A 24,135-nucleotide genomic window follows, 5' to 3' on the forward strand; every position below is an offset into this window, starting at 1 on the left:
ACAGATTTCCATACACATACACACACATTCTTAAGCATGCATATATACATAGATTTCTCCATTATATGTGGAATCATATCTGTTTTTCTTTTATTTATTTATTTATTTTTTAAATTTTATTTATTTATTTATTTTTATTATACTTTAAGTTCTAGGGTACATGTGGATAACGTGCAGGTTTGTTACATATGTATACCTGTAATCTTTCACCCTCCTTCCTCAATCATGTCTCCTTCTCTCACCCTGACTCTCTCCCTCTCTACTATAAGGAGCAATTACACCAAAAGCACCTGGACAACCCAGGCTTATCTCCCCATGTCAAAATTCTTAACCGCATTTACAAAGTCTGCTTTGCCACATAAAGTCTCATATTCAGCAGGTGCCAGGGGTTACATATGGATAACTGTTCACCATCTGATCATGGTGAAATAGATCTGGGTGGGGTGCAGCTGGAGGGTAAAGAGCCTCCATATTTAGAAACCTCCCAATGTTACACAGACCATAATTTTAAGCAGCTCACCTGAGGCCTTCCTCAGGGCACAGACGAAGAAAGGAAGGTTCAGAAGCACTAAGTGATTTAAGACCCATAAAAAGTTTATGGATAATCCAGACCTAGAATCAACTCCCAATCCAACGTCCTTTCCCCTAACCCTCATACTTTAAAAGGTCTTTCCATGAATAAAACCAAGTACCAAAAAAAAAAAAAAAAAAAAAAAAAAAAAAAAAAAGAAGTGTCATTTGGGTATGATACAAATCATGGTCAAAATTGCTAAGTAGTTTTGCAAAATGAAGACACAGATGAGGTTTTCTTGGGCCCTGAAAAGCTGACGTTCTGTTATGACTTGGAAACATCTTAGTGAAGACAATTCCTGTTGCTGCACAGCTAACCACTCACGATAACGCAGAAGTCTAGGCTGTCCTAATCAGAACTCAAGACCCCTGGCAGAGTCCTCAGAGACGAGAAGGCTTGTACATGGTCCAGCCGTGTGGTAGAGATTGGCTCCAGACCACTTGTCCTCACATTCTTGGCCTAGTGAGTAACCCATCTGTTCCTATAACATCCCCCTCTTTATTTCATGTCATTTACCACTTTTTTCCTTAGTCTCAAGCATGAGCCACAAGTTAAAGACTTTGCAAAAGACTAGACTCTCTGACATTTGGGGGATCTGGTGTTTATTAAGTTGGGAGATTTAAACTGATTTTGATTTGTTCCTAATTTAGGACAGTGACAGACAAATCTGAGAGGGAGAGGGCGGGAGGGAGAGAGGGAGAGGGCGGGAGGAAGGGAGGAAGAGAGGGGAGAGAGAGGTTGCATCTGTATGATATCCAACATCCAGGCACACTTGGGGGAATAAACAGTTTTAAAATCCAGGCAGCCACAAGTTGGAGGGAAAGAAAAATAAATGCACATTTGAAATCAATTATTCTACAAACTACACGGGGGCCATTGACCAAAGCACAAGGGTCTCCTGTATCGAAGCCACCTCATCTGTGGATGCTCTTCTGGAGACACTTGATACACCAAAGTGGCTTCCAAGAACAAATTAACAGGTCATTTCATTTTTCTCACCTCTGGAAAGACACAGAGGCAGGCTTGGAGGAGACAGACAGATGAACCATACCTCTACCCTCGTCTTTTCTGGTCATGCTAGTAAGAATCATCTGGCCTTCTCAATGCAACTGAAATCATATTTGTTGAACACCTACTATGTGCCAGGCACTGCTAAGTACTTTAGAAAAATCTTTTAACCTTCACAACATGTGAATCGAGTACTGTGCTATAGTTACATTTATTTTACAGATTGAAGCAGTTGCAACTCAGAAATACTAATTACCTAAGCCCCTTGCACGTGGAATAGGTGGAATTTTTAAACACAGGTCTGACCTCAAATCTGTGTTCTTTCTACCACATCATAGTATTAACTCTGTCTTAGCCCCCATGCTAAATGCTGGGGGTAAAATAGACATAAATTCTGCCCACCAGGAGATCTGACTCAGAAAGTAAACTATTTCATTCACTTATTCATCTTTCAGTTCAGCTCATATTCAAAGAGAACAACAGGAGATCCAAATGCACAGCAGATCAAGAAGTTCTCTGTCTTCATGGAGCTTACAACTATTGCAGGGAGGGGGAGGCCAGATTGTCAACGAATGAACAAATAAATAGTTGCGGATGCTGATACATGTTAGAAAGGACACCACCAGGCTGCCACGGCAGAGAACAGCAGCGGATGCTGTCCCCCAAGGGAATGGAACACATCACCTTATAAGGTAGTAAGCTTCCCATGTTTGGAAGTATTTAATCAAAGGGTAGGTGACTGGCAGATGGCCCTGCCACTATGGGAAGCCACTCCAGTTTGAGGGAAGCAGGCATTCATCAACCCGATTTCTTATAACGTTCATTCCCGCTGCAGGCAAGATGCAACATTCCCTGAACACAGGAGAGAGATTCTGAAAGAAAGGATTTGGGTGACTGATTAGTATTCATGAAAACTGGGCCCATGCCAGGAAAGTCTCAAGTCATATATTATGGTTATTGTTGAAGGAGAAATAATAAAAGAGAAAGTATTCAAATGCTTGGTAGTGCGGAGGCTGGAGAAGGGGACACCAAAGGCATCCCAAGTAAGGGCGAGGAAGGCGGAAAGCGCCGGGTTCAGGCCAAGTTCAGGCTCCACTGAGATTGTTATCATGGACTCGTCACTCAGCTCTGCAGAGCCCGGCCCACAGGAGCACCACTGCGTCTCATTATTTTGCTCACACATTGGGTTCCAGTGCCCCTTCAGAGCAGACAGGGGAGGAGACACATCCAGCCTGGGCTGGAAATTGCATAGGCACTTAAGGAGCACTTCATCTTAAGAGGGGAACTGTTTTGCTTTTGTCAAACTGGTTAATTTATCCCAAATGTTAAAAACCTACAATGCTCTTGAAAGATCAGCCGTCTACAGATTGTGTTCAAGCAGCCAGACCAGGGGAGAGCTAAACCAAACACCTCCTTAGTCTCAACCCTGACTATGGGTCCAACCAGCAAATTCACATTGAGAAGAAATGAATGATTTTCACTCCAGCTTGAAGAAAAGCCGAGACATGAGTGGTGTCTGCGCAGGTGGGTCACGAAAGCTACTGTAGAGAGTTTCATGAGCACCCCGTAAGAGATGCTTCGGGATCTGAAACCTAGTCTCAGCATATTTTGATTTTCTTTCAGAGTCTGGTTTAATTTAATTCATTTAAATCTCTGTGGTTGTATTCTATAGAATGTCAGGTGTCAACAGTTAGCTGGTTTTAGGGTAAAATTATCTGATTCAGCTCAATTTCAGTGCCCACATCTTAATAATAACATTCTCAGTTCACTTCTGACCTGAAGAATTGTCACATTTTGAATAACTCTTTCTGCGAAAAGGAGGAAAAGGAGGAGTGTGTTTTTCAAAGCTTTAAAGTCAGACACAGCTTCAGGATGTATTAAACCACACACACATGCAGACACACACACATAACACACAGCATACAGCCAAGAATTTTGCTACACTTTTGAGGTGTGTTTTCTCATGTAATCCTAATGACAACTCAGTAGGGTAGGGACTTAGAATATTATCCTTCTCCATTTTGTTGTTGTTGTTGTTGTTGTTTTGGAGATGGAGTCTCACTCTGTCCCCCAGGCTGGAGTGCAGGCACCATCTCAGCTCAGTGCAAGCTCCGCCTCCCGGGTTCATGCCATTCTCCTGCCTCAGCCTCCTGAGTAGCTGGGACTACAGGCACCCGCCACCACACCTGGCTAATTTTTTTTGTATTTTTAGTAGAGAAGGGTTTTCACCATGTTGACCAGGATGGTCTCGATCTCCTGACTTCGTGATCCTCCCGTCTCGGCCTCTCAAAGTACTGATATAACAGGCGAGAGCCACCGTGCCCAGCCCCTTCTCCATTTCATACCTAAGAAAACCAAGGCTTTGGGGGTTAAATATGCTTCCCAAGTTCACACTGACAATCAATGGTAAAGCCAGGAACTGAACCCATTCATCTTCCTTAAGAGCAGCAGTTCTTAACCAGGACCAGTTCTTCCACCGGGGAACATCTGGCAATGCCTAGACACATTTTTGGTTGTCACAACTGGGAAGGAGGTGTTCCTGGCATCTAGTGGATGGAGGCCAGGGATGCTGCTATACAACCTGCCACACTCAGGACAGACCCCACCATAACACAGAATTACTGGACTCTAAGTATCAATAGTGCCGAGGCCGAGAAACCCAGATTTAGAGCCTATGCTGTCAACCATCACCACTCCTCCTAGCTTTTCTGTTTTCATCTCGATTTTTTTTTTACTTAGCACAAAAGCCTTAAGGATGTATTTCAATTCCATGGTACTATGTGTGGTTGCATAAAGTCACATCAAAACCTTGTCACCTGATGAGAAAAGTGCAACATGACAGTATTATGATATTCTTTATCAGACAGGGTCTCACTCTGTTGCCCAGGCTGGTTATGGCTCACTGCAGCCTCGATGTCCTGGGTTCAAGCAATCCTTCCACCTCAGCCTCCCAAGTAGCTAGGACTACAGGCATGCACCACCATGCATAGCTAATTTTCTTTTTTTGTTTCGTGTAGAGACAGGTCTACCTAGCTATTTTCTTGTTTTTTAATTTTGTGTAGAAATGGGTCTCACTATGTTGCCTGGGCTGCTCTCAAACTCCAGGGCTCAAGCAATCCTTCCATCTCAGCCACCATTCCCAGCCTCAGGACACTCTGACATGGACTTCCTTCTCCTATATGTTTAGAACTGCAAGTTGCCCGATTTCTCAGGGATAGCAGGCTGCCTGCTGTATTTTCTTATTATCCTAACAGTAACCATGTGAAGTGAGAAGCTACCCATTTTACAGCTGAGGCTTTGATTTGCTGAAGATTAACCAGCTAGAACATCCCGGAACTGACACTAGACAAGCCCTCTGATTCCAAGTCCTGCATACCTCCCTACAACAGAAGTTCTCAAACTTCAGTAAGAATTTGCATCAACCACAGAGCTTGTTTTTAAAGCTCTGGCCCCACCCCCAGAGTTGTTTCAGAAGATCTGGAATCTAGGAATTGATGTTTTTGACAAGCTCCTCAGGGAGTTTTGATGCAGTTGTCTCATGGACCACATTTTGAGGAATCCTGCACTAAATCACGCTGCTTATGAAATATATTTAATAACAAAAATATTTATATTAAAAAGTGTTTATTTAAAAATAAAAATGATCAATGAGAGATAAATGCATGCATGCCTATATACATAGAAAGGCTGTTTTTGAGGTCTCTAAAAAGTGCTGGAAAACGTGGTGGCTTGAGCAGCGTAGAAATGCAAGTTCCAACCCCAGCTTTGTCACTTTGAGCCTTGTGATCCCTCTTGAGCATCCTCTGTGGCCTCTCAAGCCACTATCCTTTCATCATTTGCTATTCATTAGTCAAGAAGAACCAAAATTATCTGCTTTTTAGAATAGTGTCAGTATTAGATATGCATGTATGGAATGTACTTAATACAGCACAAAGAACCACTAGACTATACTCAAAAAACACTCTAATGTTGCTGTTTTCGGTTAATGTTTGAATTGAGTCCTTTCCACAGTGCCGCCGCGTTTCCCCTCTGGCAGAGTGAAGTGCCCCCGTAATCCTGCAGTCCCATGAGATGGAAGACCGTCCCCCCTCACGCATTCCCCCTGAGCACTGAACCAGAATAAGCAGTATCGCAAAAGCATCTGAAATATTTTTAAATTTATAAACATGCCTAGAGCAAGAGCCTGTCTTCCCGGCTCTGGTGGGAACACCAGCAGCCCCCTTTGTCTTTGTTTCATTTTATCTGACTGGGCAACACATCTATGAATGAACGGAAAGAGAGATGTCAAAAAGTGGTCAGATGATGGCAATTAGAGTTCTTGTTTGCAATTATGTGGTGATTTCTGTCTGTAAATCCCACTTGAGTCAAACGCATTCAGCCCCATTGGAGGGTGAGAGTTCTTGTAATAGACTTTGCACGGGTCAGGCAGGCATGGTGTGGAATGCAGGGATGAGCCAGGCCTGGCTCCTGCTGCAGGTCCACTCAGGTTAGTGAGACAGGAATCACATTTATCCCAGCACGTGTTCACTGAGCTCCTGCTCTGGACCAGGCATGCATGGAATGTGTGGTATGTAGTGGTGACAATGCAGATGTGGACCTGTCCTCAAGTAGCTAAAGTCTGGTGCAGTGTCAAAATCACTTGGGGAAATGAGGACATCCTACAGGATCCCCAGTGTGCACTCCTTAAGACTGTCAAGGTCATAAAAAACAAGGAAAGACTGAGAAATTGTCACAGATTAAAGGAGACTAGAAAGGCATGATTACTCAATGCAATATGGCACCCTGGATTGGATCCTGGAATGGAAAGACAACATTAACAGGAAAACTAGTTAAGCCGGAAATTTAGTTACCAGTACTGTACCCATGCCAGTTTCTTCATTTTGACAAATATACCACTATGAGTGTTTCAGGTTGCAGAAACTAACAGATACATTCAATGTTAGCTATGGGGGGAGTAATGTAGAAAGTAAGGACACCCTCTAGCATCTTTGCAACTCTTCTGTAAATCTAAAACCATTCCAATAAAAAGTGTATTTTTTAAGTGGGCAAAAGATAGAAACAGACATTTCTCAAAAGACAACATACAAGCAGCCAACGAAGATATGAAAAAGTGTTCAACATCACTAATCATCAGATAAATGCACATTAAAACCACAATGAGATACCATCTCACCTCAATCAAAATGGCTAATATTAAAAAGTCAAAAAAAAAAAACCCAACAGATGTTGGTGAGGATGCAGACGAGGAATTACCAAAAATAGGGAAGTAGGAGGAATTGCTGGTTTGGAGAACACATCTCAAATCGGTTACTGGACAAGGAAGGAGTGAAATCTGCGACCTGGTTTGCTTCTGGCAGCTGCATCCATTCCTTCAAGAAATATTTATCAAGAGCCTCTTTTAGAAATTGGGAGACAAAGCCCTTGTTCTTTTGGAGCATAGATTCTTGTAGGGAATCAAACATTGTGCAAATAGATGAGTATCTACTATAATGCTGGACTGTTTCTAGAAAGAAAAGGCATAAATGTTGAATTGCAACAGAGCAAGTTGGTAGCCATGCAGAGAGATTTGCTGTCACAGTGAATTTTTCCCTTTTGATTCAGGTCATCAAACTTTGTAAAATATAGGAGAAAGAAAATCCAATTACTTTGAAGATGCTCTGTGAATTAACGAGGTAGGGTTTGGACCATGAGAGGTTCATTTTCTGATGAGCAAGAACCATGGAGAGCAGCCTGGATGGCTGACTGGACACAGAAAGACCCAGATTAGAGTCTCGGCAACTATGCTGTGTGACCGTGTGCAAGTTACTAAATCTCTCTGAGCCACAAGGGCTTTATCTGTAGAAAAGACATAGTAATACTTCTTTGAAAGTCTGTGCTGGAGTTTGGAATAAGTCAACAAAGTGTTAGCTCAGGTCTTCATGTAGGTCATCACACAAACATTCAAAAAAGGTAGAAATTTTTCTCATGGGTAATGCATCTGAAAATTCAAACAGAATTATCTGCTCTTTCTCCTGACAATCTAGGCCGAATTGTGTGGATGGAGATGATTCACATTAATAGTGTCATCCCAAAGAAGCTATTTCTTCTTCCTATCTCATCCCATAAAAAGCCCTGATTCCTGTCTTTGCTACCATCTGATTGTCCCATTCTTCCTTCAATCCTACAAGCAACTACATGTTTCTACCAAATTTCTCTTTGATAATTACTCAGAGAAGTGGCTTGCATCTAAAAATCTTTAACAGATTCAGTTAGTATTGTTAACATTATGAGTAGTGTATCACTAACTGCTGTTATTAACATTATTGTGTATTCTTATTATATTAAGCGGTAGTAGTGTTAACATCTTTCTTAGTGCTGTAAAAGTCTTAAATGGGCCCTAAGTTTGGGGTTGATAGAGAATGGGATTGGGCCGGGCATGGCGGCTCACACGTGTAACCCCAGCATTTTGGGAGCCCAAGGCAAGCAAATCACTTGAGGTCAGAAGTTCAAGATCAACCTAACACAAAAAATCCTCATCTCTACTAAAAAAATATAAAAATTAGCTGGGTGAGGGGGTACATGCCTGTAGTCCCAGCTATTCAGGAGAGTGAGGCTTAAGAGTCACCCGAACCCAGGAGGGGAAGGTTGCAGTGAGCCAAGATCATGCCGCTGCACTCCAGCCTGGGTGACAAAGACTCTGTCTCAGAAAGATAATGGGGTTGCACATGTATTAATAGATACTAGATTTTCTCACAAATTCTTGATAGTTGAGAAAATACCATATGCTTTGTATGAAATGCACAAGACACTTCACCAAGATCTTGGCCTAGAGAAGGAGAGAAGCTTCAACTATTTTCTTGCATGCACAACAGATGCTGAGGTAATTCTGGGCTTTGGATGCCCATCTTAGAAGGATATAAATGGGAACTCAAATCCCAGAGATGCAAGGGTGCTAAGACTGGAAAGGGCCATGGAGATCAATTAAATATTCCGTTTTCTGAAACAGGAGTTGCCACAGTCTCCACTCCATGCCAACAATTGATTACCTTGCATCCTACTGCTGTGCCAATTTTCTGGGAAGTTGTTATATTACAGTGGAATAAACACAAACATACATGGATTTTTGTGGTCTCTTGTTTATCCTTAAGAAATTTCCTTCTTAAAAGCAGATGGCTTGTGTCCCATCTCCTGCTGTTCAGAGTTGACTCCAATACATTTTACAGATGGGAACACTGAGGCCCAGAGAGTGGAGACTTTTGACCAGGCTCACATAGTGAGCAAGTGTCAGGGACAATGCTGGAATCAACTCTCCCTCCTACTTTCTCAACATAGAGAAGGTAGAAAGAAAAGAAAAAGTTATGGTGGCTTTGATTTTCTTTTGTTCTGAATGAAGTGTTATTTTTCCCCCATGGATATATTCTTGGGTTTTTTTGTTTGTTTTTTTGAGACGGAGTCTCACTGTGTTGTCCAGGCTGAAGTGCACTCGTTCAATCTCAGCTCACTGCAACCTCCACCTCCCGGGTTCAAGCAATTCTCCTGCCTCAGCCTTGTGAGTAGCTGGGATTACAGGCTAGTGCCACCAAACCTGCGTAATTTTTTTTCGTATTTTTAGTAGAGATGGGGTTTCACCATGTTGGCAAGGCTGGTCTTGAACTCCTGACCTCAGGTGATCTGCCTGCCTCAGCCTCCCAAAGTGCTGGGATTATAGATGTGAGCCACCACACCCAGCTTATTCTTGGGTTTTGGGATCTGCAATTCTGAGAAGGTAGATTCATTCTGTGAGTCTTGTTTTTCTCCAGAATGTGGCTCTCTCCAATCAAATCCCCACCCTTGAATGAGGAAGGCATAGATGGGACAGGCCTAGCTTAACGCAAACTGAAACTACCTCCTGTTTATCTAGCCCTGGTGGTTTGCTAGGCATGTTTGAAGATTCTGTCACTTATACTATGAAAATCGTGAAATGAATTTTGGTAGTAGAAATCTACATATTTTTCTTTTGGTTATTAAATATTGAAAATAACTCCTGGTAGCACACTGATATATTTCCTTTATGCTTTTTCTATTTTCCGCACCCCACTCCCAGCTCCCCCCTCAAGATAAAGAGTCTTGCCCTGTAGCCCAGGCTGAAGCGCAGTGGTGTAATCATGGCTCACTGCAACCTCTACCTCCCAGGTTCAAGCAATTCTCCTGCCTAAGCCTCCTAAGTAGCTGGGATTACAGGTGCGTGTGCCACCACACCCAGCTGATTTTGTATGTTTTAGTAGAGATGGGTTTTTGCCATGTTGGCCAGGCTGGTCTCCAACTCCTGACCCCACGTGATCCACATGCCTCGGCCTCCCAAAGTGCTGGGATTACAGGCATGAGCCACCACACCAGACCCTTTATGCTTTATTATGTGCATTTGAAATCACTTTCATTGTATGCAAACATTTTCTCTTAAATTTTCCATTTAACAATTCCTAATAACTTAGTTACATTATAATGAACTCTGCACATATGTTACTCAGGAGAGCCATGTAATTTTTATCCATCAACAATCATTTAACTATCCCCTTGTTTTGGAGAATTTGGAACATTTTCCCATGTTTCGCTAATTAATAATAATACATCAATATGAGCATCTTTCTTGGTAACCCTTTAGCTAGCAGATGGATGGGCTGGCATATCAGACTCCCCATTATGTTTGAATGTGACTATTTTATTCTTACCAGGCTTTAGGGAATTTCATTGGAGGAAAAAATCTTTGTCAGTATTATAAAACATATGGCTTACTTATGTTTACTTATGAAGTTGAATTTGGGTCCATGTTTTTCAACCAGTTATATTTCTTCTTCAGTGAAATACCTTTATATTCCTTATGCTGTTCCATTTTTCAAGGTCCTTCTTTAATCCTCCTTCTCCTATTAGGGATTTAACATTGTTTACTCCACATAAAGTAATCCCTCTCCTTTCCTACAGCCTTGAATTCTGTGAAGATCAAAGTCACATGGCAATTATTATGTATGGCTATGCCAAAGCACTTGGGTATGAAGATTGTCTCTTCAGCTAGAGCGGAAGCACCATGCTTTGCTCCTCATACACGGTAACAGGTTCCATCACTGTCGAAGGGACAGGAGGAGAGATGGAGAGGCCCAGTTCCCTCTGTCACCTCACCATAATGTAGTTGGGAATCACAGCAGAAAACAGTGACAGGAGACCTTGGCCCTTCATCTGAGTACCTGCTCCCCACTCTACAATTCTGCCTCAATTGCCTTAGCTTCTCTTTTTCTCTCTACCGCACAAGCCATCACGGCACCCATACCCTTTCTCTACAAACTATATACAGGACGAAGCCAACCTTTGCACAGTACAGTGAAGGCTTTGTGGAGGTAGGATTAAGTCATTGATAAAAATCTAAGAGGTACTTTTTAGATTGGCCAACTTTTAAATAATGCCAGACTTCCAACATAAAAGGCAATCCCATGGTAAACCGCAGTTAAGAAAATATCACACTTGAAATAAAGCCGGAAGCTCATAAACTGAGAACTCCAGCTGCCAATATTTCCAATGACCCTGGGAGGTCTCAGGTACTGAAGAAATCCATGACTGAAGCTTTCTGCCACCATTTCTTTATGATACCTGACCAATAAGGAGAGGGTCATCTTACTCCCAAATTACATTAATGAAAAAATGAGGATTAATACGCTAAGCTGCTCCTAGAATTAGATGTGGGAAGAGTAATGATTCCAGCCAGTTGTTTTTAATTAATTTCTTGTGCTCTTGGCTTATCTGGTCCCAGAAAATGAAAGCCATGAATTTTACAATACGTGTGCCAGATCATATGTGTAATTCAGTGGAAAACCCCTACGCAATAAGGAAGGAAGCTTTAAAGTGACTAGTAGTTCCCTGAGTCCTAGGAAAACTTGAACAACATTTTGCAACCCACTTCACTCTGAAACATCAGAGTGGTTTTTTGTTTGTTTGTTTGTTTTTGAGATGGAGTCTCACTCTGTCTCCCAGGCTGTAGTGTAGTGGCACAATCTCGGCTCACCACAACCTCCACCTCCTGGGTTCAGGCGATTCTCCTGCCTCAACCTCTGGAGTATCTAGGATAACAGGCTCCCACCACCAGGCCTGGCTGATTTTTGTATTTTTGGTGGAGACAGGGTTTCACCATTTTGGCCAGGCTGGTCTTGAACTCTTGACCTCAGGTGATCCACCTGCCTTGGCCTCCCAAAGTGCTGAGATTACAGGCATGAGCCATCACACCCAGCCAGAGTGTATCTTATTGTTACCTGAAATTATCCAAGGTTGTAGATGATCAAAGGACTGAGGATACAGGGTATGCTGAACCTCTGTTTGCTTTCAGAAGAGGCGTGCACATTAAGGAGAGTAAAACTTTATGTTTAGGAACCATTATTCCAAACACCAGTACATCGAGACTTATATCGAGAGTGTGTGTGTGTGTGTGTGTGTGTGTGTGTGTGTGTGTGTCTGTGTCTGTGTCTGTGTTGGAGGTGAGGGAAATTGAGGACAGGAGCTTTGACTTACTTGGTTCAATGTTAAACACAGTGGGAGAGACAATACTATTCCACCATCTATTTCAATATTATCACAAAATTTACTCTAATGTGCTCTATGCAAGTCATTCTCTGTTTTTACTTTTTAAGATGGAGATATGTGTTTTGTCCTTATGTATAGAAAGTAGATTAGAGCAGATATGTGTGGTATGTGTGCATGCACGTATGTGTGTGTATGTAGAACTTAACATTCATTAAACACTAGTGCCCCCAAATTACACACTATAAACGTATCTTCATCAGAGGCTTATGCATTAGATGTAATGCTCATCTGTAAAGTGGAAATCATGATGTCAGCAATTAAAAATTAAGCAACTTTCCCAAGGAGTGGGAATGCTAGGATGTGAACTCAACTTTTCCGGGATACCAGGATACATGAGTCCGCACCCTGCATCCAAAATTAATAATGATCCCTCTAATGTGTAGACAGTTTTAAGGGTTTATAATATGCTTTTCCATGTATTATCTCATACAGCATTCTCAGCAAAAATTATGAACTTATTACCCTGTTTTAGAGAGGAAGAGATTGAGGCTCAGAAAAATGACATTTTAGTCAGGGAGGTAACGATGGGTAACACAAAAGCAAACTTAGTGAAATAGTAATCTGTAAGTATGGAAATCTAATCAGGTCATGCTTCTGCTTAACACTTGTGGTTCTTAGGATAACATTTTAACTTTTAGCCAGGTGCAGTGGCAAGTGTCTGCAATTCCAGCTACATGGGAGGAGGTAGGAGGATAGCTTGAGTCCAGGAGTTCAAGACTAGCCTGGGCAACATAGCAAGACACCATCTTAAAAGCAAACAAAACGAAACAACTCAACTTCTTAATGTGGCAGCCAAAGCCTGGGATAACCCAGACTCCCCATACTCTCTTCCATCTTCTCAGCCTCAAGACTCCATTCCAGCTCCTGGAGAACTCTTTAGTTTCTCTATATCATGATGACAGCTCTAAGCATTGGCCTTCCTACTTGCACTATTTCTTTCTGGAACAATCCAACTCCTACCACACCTCTTCCTACTTCCATCCGGATGACATCCATACTTCTTGGTTCTCTCAATGTATATGTCACTCCTTTCTCTGAAACACACAACTGTGGACTAGATGCCCCTCCTCTCTGCCCCCTTAGCCCTTGCTCTTCCTCAACCCAGCACTTTATGTGCTGTGTTATGATGAACTCAGTCTCTTTCAATACAAATTTGTATTTTTCAGGAAGGCAGGAGCTATGATATCCCTCTGGCCATGCCGGGTTGGTCCACAAGGAACATGGCCCACCAATTTGACTACCTTGGAGTTTCTTTCGCAGATAGGAAGATGGAAAGAAGGCCTGAGAAAGTTAAGCAGGACTTTTGGGGTGAGGTCTAGACTCTGATTGTAAGTGGTGGGTTGAATTTGCCGAGGGGAGGGGAGAGGAAAAGACACCCTGAATTTGGGAAATAGCATCAGATCCTGTTGAGCATGATGCTTTAATGGAACAAAGAAGAACTTGGACAGGCTGAAGAGGAAGTCGTGCATTAGTGAGGAAGGACAGCAATAGCAAGACCTGGCATTTATTGAGCACTTACTGTGTGCCAGTCACTATTTCTAGAACTGTGCATATATTAACATAGCAACTCAATGGAAAGTAAATATCTCAAGGTCAAACAGCTAGCTAAATGGAGGCAGAGCTAGGATTCCAACCCAGTTCTTCCGTGTGTTAAAATCCATGATCTTTCCGGCCAGGCGTGGTGGCTCATGCCTGTAATCCCAGCACTTTGGGAGACTGAGGTGGGCGGATTACCTGAGGTCAGGAGTTTGAGATCAACCTGGCCAAAGTGGGGAAACTCCATTTCTACTAAAAATATTTTTAAAAATTAGCCAGGCATGGTGGCACATGCCTGTAATCCCAGCTACTTGGGAAGCTGAGGCAGGAGAATCACTTGAACCCAGGATATGGAGGCTGCAGTGAGCCGAAATTGCACCACTGCACTCCAGCCTGGGCAACAGAGTGAGATTCCGTCTCCAAAAAAACAAAAGAAAAAACATATTTCTTCCATGTAAATTCCCATATAATAAACACATTGGGTCTCCCAAGTACGGAGAGGAGAGCAGGATATTTAAAATCCCACTTCTAGTGAGAAATCAAAGACATGCCATCAACACAAATAAAATGCTATGGAAGAATTCTGAGCAGGAATCAGTAGGTATGATGAAATTAATGTTTTTGGGATACTTCTCTGGTACCACGATGAAGGAAAGAAATAGGCAGGAAGAGAATGGCAAGCTGGGGGAAAAATAATGAGCTACTGAAGTGGTTCGTAATGGAAAATAAAAGAAAAGCAATGGTTAGAGAGTAATTTGGAAGAAAAAAAACAGTAAAGCATTCCACTAATTCAGCTTGCTTTCCTGAAGAAACATCCTGGGAAGAGATGTGCTGGTAAATTTTACATAACTGGCTCTAAATGAGAGACCTGCTCTGTAGGGTCATAATAGTGTAAATACTTTCCCTATGGCCACTTGCACTGGTGTAAATATTCTCAGCATGACTGATTTCTAGTAACATGGCATCTCTGAGCTCAGAGTTGAGAAAAGAGTACAATGAATTCCTGAAAGCTAATAGGAGCTGGTGCCAGAACGTCAGTGGCTCTGAAACACAGAGGTCCCAAGTTGAAAGTTAAAATGTTCTGGGGCCTGGAAATGCTCTGCTCAACCCTGATATGCAGCAATCTTTATCAGGTCCACAGGAAGTGATGCAGGGAGCTAAGATGGAGGATGAATAATCCATGTGGCAGCTTCTACTTAACCATGTGATTCCCATGACTGGGCACTGTGCTGGGCAGTGCAGACACAGGTACAGTCTCATTTAATCCTCAAACTACTCTGGGAAGTAGGTACTGACTTTTCACAGATGAGAAAACAGAGGCTTGGAGAGGTTAGTTTATATGCTCAAGATCCCACAGCAAGTAAGTAAATGGAGAAGAGATTAAACACAGGCCTACCTAACACCAAAACGCTACACTCTACTTCTTCTCAATGACTCTTCCTATCAAATGAGAGACAAGGGCTGTGAGAGCAAAGTGGGAGAAAATCAAAGATTGCCTCCCACAATATAAACCAAACCCACATGTACTGAATATGCTGAAAATTCCTAATTCATGCCAAAAAGCAATGCTAGAGACACTATCTCCACCTCCACACCAGATTTATAATGTGATTTTCTTACAACCTTTTCCTTAGATTCCTGAAGAAAATGATAAAGCAATGTGAAAATGAATTATATCGATTTTGCAATAAATTAACAGCATTCGTCTGTATCTGTACACTGGACACATATCTAAGACACAAATACAACTCCTGGCCCAAGTTTCCCACTTCTCAGCCCTGCACAACTTATCCCTTAGTCACTCAATATTGCCTACACTGAATGTTCCTGGACCTAACAGCCTGAGGGGAGAATAAGGTTTCATGTTTAATATGCACAGCACCATCATTCTCAGCCAGCACACAAGCCATGATAAGATGACATTTAGAGTGATGATAAATTTGTAGAACCATCAAAAGACAATACCTTGTTCATGCCATTAGTTCTTTTAGTAGTGATGGAGAAAGCTATTTTCTGGTAAAGACCAACAGTTTCCAATTTACATAGGCTAGGAGTTGAGATGTCTAATTTGGAAAGAGAAGAAAAAAACACCAAACTTACTATTGAAAAAATATTTATTAATAGAAAGGCAAAAGAAGGGGCAAACAGTTCAAAATCATGGGAACTATGACAATTCAAACTGAGTCTTCCTTGGATGGTATGGTAGCCAGACTCCAAGACACCCCCAAACCTCCCCAGCTCCTGGATTCATGCCTTGCTGTAGTTCCCTCCAACCATGAACAGGGCTGATCTGTGTGATCAATAGGATATTGCAGAAGAGACAGTATACACCTTCCAAGGTGAGGTCATGGAAAGTGTCATAGCCTCTCACCTGTCCTCTGTTAGGTCACTCCTTCCAGGGGGATGCAATTACAACTCCATGAAGAGACGCAAACAACTCAATGGAAAGGTGACCGTAAGGCAGGGAATCACAGCCTCTAGCCAACAGCCAGCACCAACTTACCAGACAAGAGTGAAGCAATTTGGAAGCAGATCAACTAACCTCAGTCACACCTTTAGAGGACTGCAGCCCTGGCTGAGGTCTTAAATGCAACCTTATGAGATTCTAAGCTGTGTCCAAAGTCCTGACTCCCCAACAAACGTGTGAGATAATAAATTTCTATCATTTTTCATCTGCTAAGTTGTGGGGTGATTTGTTACACTACAACCTGATACAGATGGTGACTTACATTGGGTTCCCTTTAAACACACCCGGAGATTGGGATTCAAGCACCTATCATTTGAGGGAGTCTATTTCTGGAAGACTCTCTAAAAGGAGTAAAGCAGGAAAGAAAGGGGAAGGGGCTGAACACAGACGCAGTCCCAGACAAGTTCTAGCCTTGCCCTCGTCCTTGGGAGCCTCTGGAGCATAAATTGCCCTGCTGAGTCATCGCCTAAGGAGATCACGCTTTGGTAACTTCTGCATCCTTCAGCATCAGCTGTGGGCTTTCCCACAGCTTTGAGCATAATTTCCTGGATGAGGCAGCTCTTACGAGTGGAAGGAAATTCTCCAGAGAAGGCTGCAGTGAGAGCCATGAGTGGCAAACTACCACCAAGGTATGGGAAGGTCCACTTACTTGATAAAGAGGCTTGTGCAGGGCTCTACGGCACTCCTGCCCATGGGAAACCTCCAGCGTCATCTCCATCCTACTGGGCTCACTCTTCTGCTTCCCAGCAGGCCGGCACCATGGGATCTCACCTTCCAGGCAGCTTCCTCTCTTCTAGCAGGTTCTTCCTTCCTCTTGGAACTGGAGATGGATCAGGATTCCTGTGAGTTCAGGAGGGGTTAGTATACATTTACATCCCAGGAAGAAAATAAAAGAATAGAAACAAAATGGCAATGTGAATCCTCACAAAGGCTTCATGCAGTGTAACACTTGTAAGTCCAAGGCAACCCGGAAGCACGACAAGTTGAGAAACTTCCACCCTCAGGATGCTTTCCCAAGTGAACTTAGACATACACACCATTTTTTATTATTTTTTTCTTTTGAGACAGTCTCACTTTATCACGGAGGCTGGAGTGCAGTGGTGTGATCTCGGCTCACTGCAACCTCTGCCTCCCAGGTTCAAGCAATTCTCATGCTTCAGTCTCCCAAGTAGCTGGGACTCTATGCATGCATCACCACACCTGGCTAATTTTTTGTATTTTTAGTAGAGACGGGGTTTCACTGTGTTGGCCAGGCTGGTCTTGAACTTCTGACCTCACGTAATCCACCCATCTCAGCCTCCCAAAGTGCTAGGATTACAGGTGTGAGGTGAAAAATATTTTTCTCTTTCTCATTCAATGTTATATCCCTGTTTTAGTCTTTATCAATTCTTACTGTTTATTTGTACTTAGCAGTCCTTTTTAACTAACTCCCTTACTGTACATACCCTTAATATTGTAAGTGGCAGAGATAATATAGTTAAAGGAGAAAAAAGAAAACAGACCAAGTCATAGTGTTGGCTAATCCATCCCACACAAAGAGACCATGAGGCGCTGCAGGGAGTTCAGGCTGAAGGGGTTGATCACAGTGCTCAGGCAGTCACCTTCACTGGAATATTGTCATGGGAGTCTCCACGCTCTTGAATTCAGCCAACAGGCTGACACGCATGGGATTCTCACTTAGCAAGTATGTGCTGGATGGAGCCCTAACTCATCTCAGTGTCAAATATCTATAAAAACACCAGTCATTGCTGATAGAGTAGATCTCTGTATGACTCTAAGTCCAGCTAAGCTCAACACATCCATCTCTAATTTCTGCTTTGGTCACCTCTTCTTGTTCACTACTTTGGTCCTTGCCCAGATCCTGAAGTGGGGAAGGGGTATATGCTGAAGCCCAGGAGGGAGACTAAGGAAAAGAGCAAAGACCGAAATATCCTGTCACACTTTTACTTATGGATCACTGGCTCACGCATTTGTACATTACATCTGTACACATGTACTGGTGTCTCCAATTCAACCGGAAGCTTCTCTAAGCATAGGGAGGTAGGTGCCTTGTTTCTTTTCTATCATTGCCTCCAGAACATCTGTATCAGCTGTACCAAGGTTCACATTGGTATGTACCAACATCTGTATTTTCTGATACCGTGTCTACTGTGGCAGGTTCCCAGTAACTACTGGTTACATCATTCATCATCTTCCCAATCTGATATTTTCCCCAACTGTATCACAGCATGTAAGATTCTTAACATCCTCCATCCGCAGCATCAGGCACAGAGCAGATATTGTTGAGTGAATGGCCAACATATCAGTAGCTTTCTTTTCGATGTGGCATTTTCGGAAAGCAGCATGACCCCGCCCCACTGGTCTCACCAGGCATGGTCCCAGCTCAGGGCTTGTATACCTGAGGTTCCCTCTACCAGATAAGCCATTCCCGTGAAGAGCCACACTCTGCTCACTTACTACAATGCTTCATGTCGCGCTGGCAATGAGATCATGTCTCAAATTGCAACGATGCTTCCCCCTTCCCTGTCTGCTCCGGTTTTATTCCTTAACACTTGAAAACATCAAAGCTGTCAAGTAACTATCTTCAACTGTCTATCTTGTGCATTGTCTTTCCTTACTAAGTTCCACAAACATGGGATTTTTCTCTTTTTTATTCACTGTTACATCCCCAGAACCTAAAATAGGTTGGCACAGAGTATACACTAAATATTTCTTGAATTAATAAACGAGTGAATGGCTCAAATGTGCATTCAAATCTAGGTTCAGCTATTTACTGGCAATCTGAGTCCCATTTCTGAGGACTTTTCTACTATGTGATGTGGCACATCATTTGATTTTTATGAGCCTCAATTAACTCAAATGTTAATAGGCTGCCTATTTTCTTTACTTGTCACTTTTCAGAATCAACATCTCAGCTTTTCCCGAGAGAGGCAGAGCATCTCTGTTCAAAAGACAGCTTTTAACCAAGAAGCCTGGAAAGACAGCCTTGCTGAGTCTTTCTGTGGGAACCAAGTTGAATTTGAAATGCCCCTGGTTGCCTCAGCTGTCCCAAGAACGTCTGCTCAAGCGCTAATGAATTATTTCCATCTTTATCATACACGGGGGTCACCAGGGAGAATATTGTTCTTGGACAAGAACGCACACATCCTCGGGAAACTCACACTTCGGGTAACCTCACCAGTAGGTCAGACTGTCTGTGTCTCTCCGGGGCAGACAGAATGAGAGCTTGAATTACAGTGTTTGGAAGTCCCTTTCTTTGTGAGCTTGAATTTTGACTTCCCTTAACCTCCAAAAAGAAGGCAACTCAAGGTCTCAGTGAAAGAACTCAGGTATCAAAAAATGTTACAGAATTCAACAACTACCAGGATTTAAATAGAAAAGTCTGTATCTATGAGAGAGAGAGAGAGAGAGAAAGAGAGAGAGAAAGAGAGAGAGAGAGAGAGAGAGTGTGTGTGTGTGTGTGTGTGTGTGTGTGTGTGTGTGTGTGTGTGTGTGTGTGTTGGGAGAGGAAGTAGCAGAAAACACTGGGGAAACAAACTGAACAACTTCTTGAATAAGACTTGAATCTCTAATTGAAAAGGTATTTTGCCCTTGCCTACAGAGGAAGAGAACAGAACTTACCATTATCTGCTATCTGCCATGACACGCTGCAACATCCAGTCACCATGAATACAGTGTGATCGAACTGTAATTTTACAGATTTTTAAGAATGCAATAAAATAAAAAGTTTTTCTATTTTGTGTGTTAAACGCTGGTCTTTTCACTTTACACCTTTTTCATCTTAATTTTGTGGCATAGGAAATATTTCTAGTCTTTTATTAAAGATGAAGTCATCAGGGCTGAAAGAGCTCAAGTGACATCTACAGAAATGTCAAGACACTCAAATTGGAGTCTGCCTAACTCCAAAGACTGCAGTAGTTTCTATTTGCTTGTATTAGCTGGGGGATCACAGGAAGGCTTAGCTGTTCTTTCCTACTTGGTCATTCACCTCTTTTCTGTTATATCCATTCTCCATCATTTTCTGCCTGCCTCTGTATTCCAGGAAGCCACATTTCCCATGTTCCATTGCTTTCTGGCTTCTGGATGGACTTGACAATGAGAGGCACACAGAAGATGGAAACAGTAAAGTGAGAAGCCAAGGTATTCATTCTCTCTCTTTCTCTCTCTCTCTCTCTCTCTCTCTCTCTCTCTGCTTCCTGCAGAAGCTCCATCACAGCTCTGGCTTGCTGCCCTGGCTTCCAAACTCTGACGACTACACCTATTCCTATTATTTTTCCCCACGTAGGGATGGTAGAGCTGCTACTCAGCTCTGGGTTACCTCATCTTCTTTTTAGGTTCTCAGCTCTCCCATCATCCATGTGGCCATTTCCCAATATTGCATTGTCTCTGTTTGAAAGACCCAGATTGGTATATATTTTCCCAGCTACTCTCTTGCTGATACATATATCTTCTTTCAAAAGACAAACATTATTCAGAGCATTTACGACCAATATTAAAACTACAGTTGGAATCAAAACATAAAGAAGAAAGGGGGTAGTCATCGGTATGATTTAAATTATGTGCATTTGGTATTATACTGAGAACCAGTGTGCAATAACCACAGGCTTTGTCATCAGAGCTAAAGCCTGTCACTGGCATTTACTAGCTCTAGTGACTTAAGGAAAATTATTTCAGCCCCCTGAGTCTCATTTTTATTAATATAAAAAGCCTGTTTTGCAGTGTTGTTTCATACATCAGAAATTGCGCACGTAAAATAGGAACACACAATTCCTGACACATAGAAGACAATCAATGAATGCTACTCATTGTTATTGCATTCCGATTAGCTTCAGGAACTTGAAAGATTTCAAAAGGGCTGAAAGTAAACATTTTTCGGTAATGGCAAGAGAAATACATTGCTTTAATTTCAGGAGAAAATGAGGAGAATGACATTTAAAATGAGAAACTAAGAATGAAATATCATTACCTGAAATTATGTTAAAACTGAAAGACTGGAATAGGAGAAGGCAAAAAGAAGACAAACATTACAAAAATGTTTTTGTTTAAGCATTTTCTGTGTGTGTGTGTGTGTGTGTGTGTGTGTGTGTGTGTGTGTATCACTCAGCCGGGAAATATTTATTTAGCTTCTCCTAAATCTAGAGTTAGGTGAGAGACACCAAAATTAAGCAGCCTCACACTGGGAATGGAGATCTGGAATGACCATCAGGAAACCAAGGTGCTGGTCCCAGCTCACTTCTCCTCTCAGAGCCTCAGTTTCCCCATCTGCTAATTAGTAGGTCAGGGTCATGTACTTCAGCATCACTCATACCACTTTTTCATTTAACTTTCACTTTAAGTTCAGGAGTACATGAACAGGTTTGTTACATAGGTAAACTTGTATCTTGGTGGTTTGTTGTACAGATTATTTCATCACCCATGTATTAAACCTAGTACCCATTAGTTATACTTCCTGATTCTCTCCCTCCTGTCACCCTCCACCCAGCCTCAGTGTGTGTTGTTCCCTATGTATCCATGTGTTCTTATCATTTAGTTCCCAATTATACAACTTTTTTTTTTTTTTTTTTTTGAGACAGTCTTGCTCACTACAACCTCCACCTCCTGGGTTCAAATTATTCTCCCACCTCAGTCTCCCAAGTAGCTGGGACTACAGGCGTGAGCCACCAAGCCCGGCTAATTTTTGTATTTTTAGTAGAGATGGGTTTTTGCCACGTTGGCCGGGCTGGTCTTGAACTCCTGAGCTCAAGTGTTCTACCCTCTTCAGCCTCCCAAAGTGCTGGGATTACAGGCATCAGCCACCACACCCGGCCCTCATACAACTTTTAAAGCACACACTTACCCAGGCCCTACTGTCAGAATCTGATTCAATACATTCCCTGGAGGGGCCCCAGGGAAATTTATTCCCAAAGGCTGAAGACTTGGACATGCACTCCTGTGTAATCTCCTTGCCAATGACATCAAAGTCCCCTCTGGCTTTAAGACTCTCAAGCCATGACTGTGCATCTACTGGAGGGGAACAGAGAAAGAAGTAACCAGCGAAGACTGCAGGAGATGGAGGCGGCTCCAGGAAAAGAAATGCCTCCAACTTTGAAGGCTAGTCAAGATTGAGACAGAACTAGGAGTGACGTCTTTCTAGGTAACAGGAAACAAGGTAGAAAATGTCAATTTGTTAGTTAAAAAAACAAAATAAAATTTAAAAGGCTGGGCTTGGTGACTCATGCCTGTAATTCCAACACTTTGGGAGGCCGAGGTGGGAGGACTGCTTGAGCCCAGGAGTTTGAGACTAGCCTGGGCAACATAGTGAAACCTCACCTCTACGAAAAACACAGTAATTAGCCAGACATGGTGGTGTGCCCCTGTAGACCCAGCTATTTGAGAGGCTGCAACAGGGGAATTGCTTGAGCCTGGGAGGTGGATATTGCAGTGAGCCAGAATTTCACCACTGCATTCCAGCCTAGGCGACAAAGCAAGACTCCGTCTCGAAAACAAAATAACAAAGTACAAGAGGTAGGCAGGGTCAGCAGAACAAACTATTCATGAATTTACACCTAGTAGAGTGGCACACATTCATAAAGAAAACTGTTATCCTTTTTTGGTATTCCAAAGACTTTTCACTAATTCAAACTGCCCTTTCAAGTCATGCAAATAATTGAGATTCACAGTGTCTTAGAAAGTCCTAATGTACAACAGAACAAGCTGAGAAGTTTGACTAAGCATGGATTTAAAATCTACCTCCACATCTCTATAACCTCGACGAAGTAAGCTTTACTTTCTCCAAGCTTTAGTTTCATTGGTAAAAAGGGTACAATGATAGACTGGATAAAGAAAATGTGGCATATATACACCATGGAATACTGTGCAGCCATAAAAAAGAATGAGTTTATGTCCTTTGCAGGGACACGGATGAAGCTGGAAACCATCATTCTCAGCAAACGAACACAGGAACAGAAAACCAAACACCACATGTTCTCATTCATAAGTGGGAGCTGAACAATGAGAATACATGGACACGGGGAAGGGAACATCACACACCGGGGCCAGTCGGGGGCTGTGGGGCAAGCCGGGGAGAGCATTAGGACAAATACCTAATGCATGCAGGGCTTAAAACCTAGATGACAGGTTGATGGGTGCAGTAAACCACCATGGCACATGTATACCTATGCAACTAACCTGCATGTTCTGCACACGTATCCCAGAACTTAAAGTAAAATTAAAAAAAAAAAAAGAGAGAGAAAGAAAAACTTATCAGAGACACTGGAACTGCTTCCTAAAGGCATAGAAAATGTCTTATTTCAGCTTAAGGTTTATCCAAATTGAGTCAGTAAATGGTTAGTCAACTCAAAGTGTTCCATGTGGAGGCAGGGTATGTGTTAAAAAAAAAAAAAAAGGTACAGTAATGGTATTGGTGTCATAGATTTGATGGTTAACTAGAATAATACATTATGTACTTCCAATAAGAGAGAGCTAATACCATGGCCATTATCATCACTATTGTTTCTATCATTTTCTATTAATTTCCTCTTGGATGGCTCACCCCGTCTTTAAACTCAATATGCCTCACGCCACCAGGGTAAACTGCCAGAATCAAGCAGGAATAAAATGGAATCTGGGGTCTTGAAGAGAAACTAGGATAAATGGAGATAGAAGTGGATGGGATCAGGAAGGGTGATGCAGAAATTAGCAAGATTTAGAGCAGGGCCTCTCAACCTCCGTACTATTGGTATTTCGGGCTGGACAGCTCTTTGTTGCGGGAGCCTTCCAATGCATTGTATGACGCTTACCATCCTCCCTGCCTCCACCCACTCGAAACCAGTTACACTTCCCAGTTTTAAGAACCAAAAATGAATCCAGGCATTGCCAAATTTCCCCTGGGGCATCAAAACCACTCTAGTGAAGGACTTTTAATTTAAAGTAATGAAAATGCAGAGTGCTCAGGAGGAAGAGGTAGAAAATGAAGACCAGAGGATTTAAAAGG

General features: G+C 42.4%; 1 long non-coding RNA gene across 1 annotated transcript in view; it reads right to left on the reverse strand.

Moving 5' to 3' along the window:
- The window catches only part of LOC105491241 (uncharacterized), a 131,406-nt gene that overhangs the window by 22,915 nt on the left and 84,356 nt on the right, over nt 1-24,135 (reverse strand). Inside the window, exon 2 of the long non-coding RNA XR_011616191.1 lies at nt 16,813-17,003. This is a non-coding gene — a long non-coding RNA (uncharacterized lncRNA). The remainder of the gene's footprint in view (nt 1-16,812; nt 17,004-24,135) is intronic.

Source organism: Macaca nemestrina, chromosome 18 (assembly GCF_043159975.1).
Source record: "Macaca nemestrina isolate mMacNem1 chromosome 18, mMacNem.hap1, whole genome shotgun sequence".
NCBI lineage: Eukaryota > Metazoa > Chordata > Mammalia > Primates > Cercopithecidae > Macaca > Macaca nemestrina.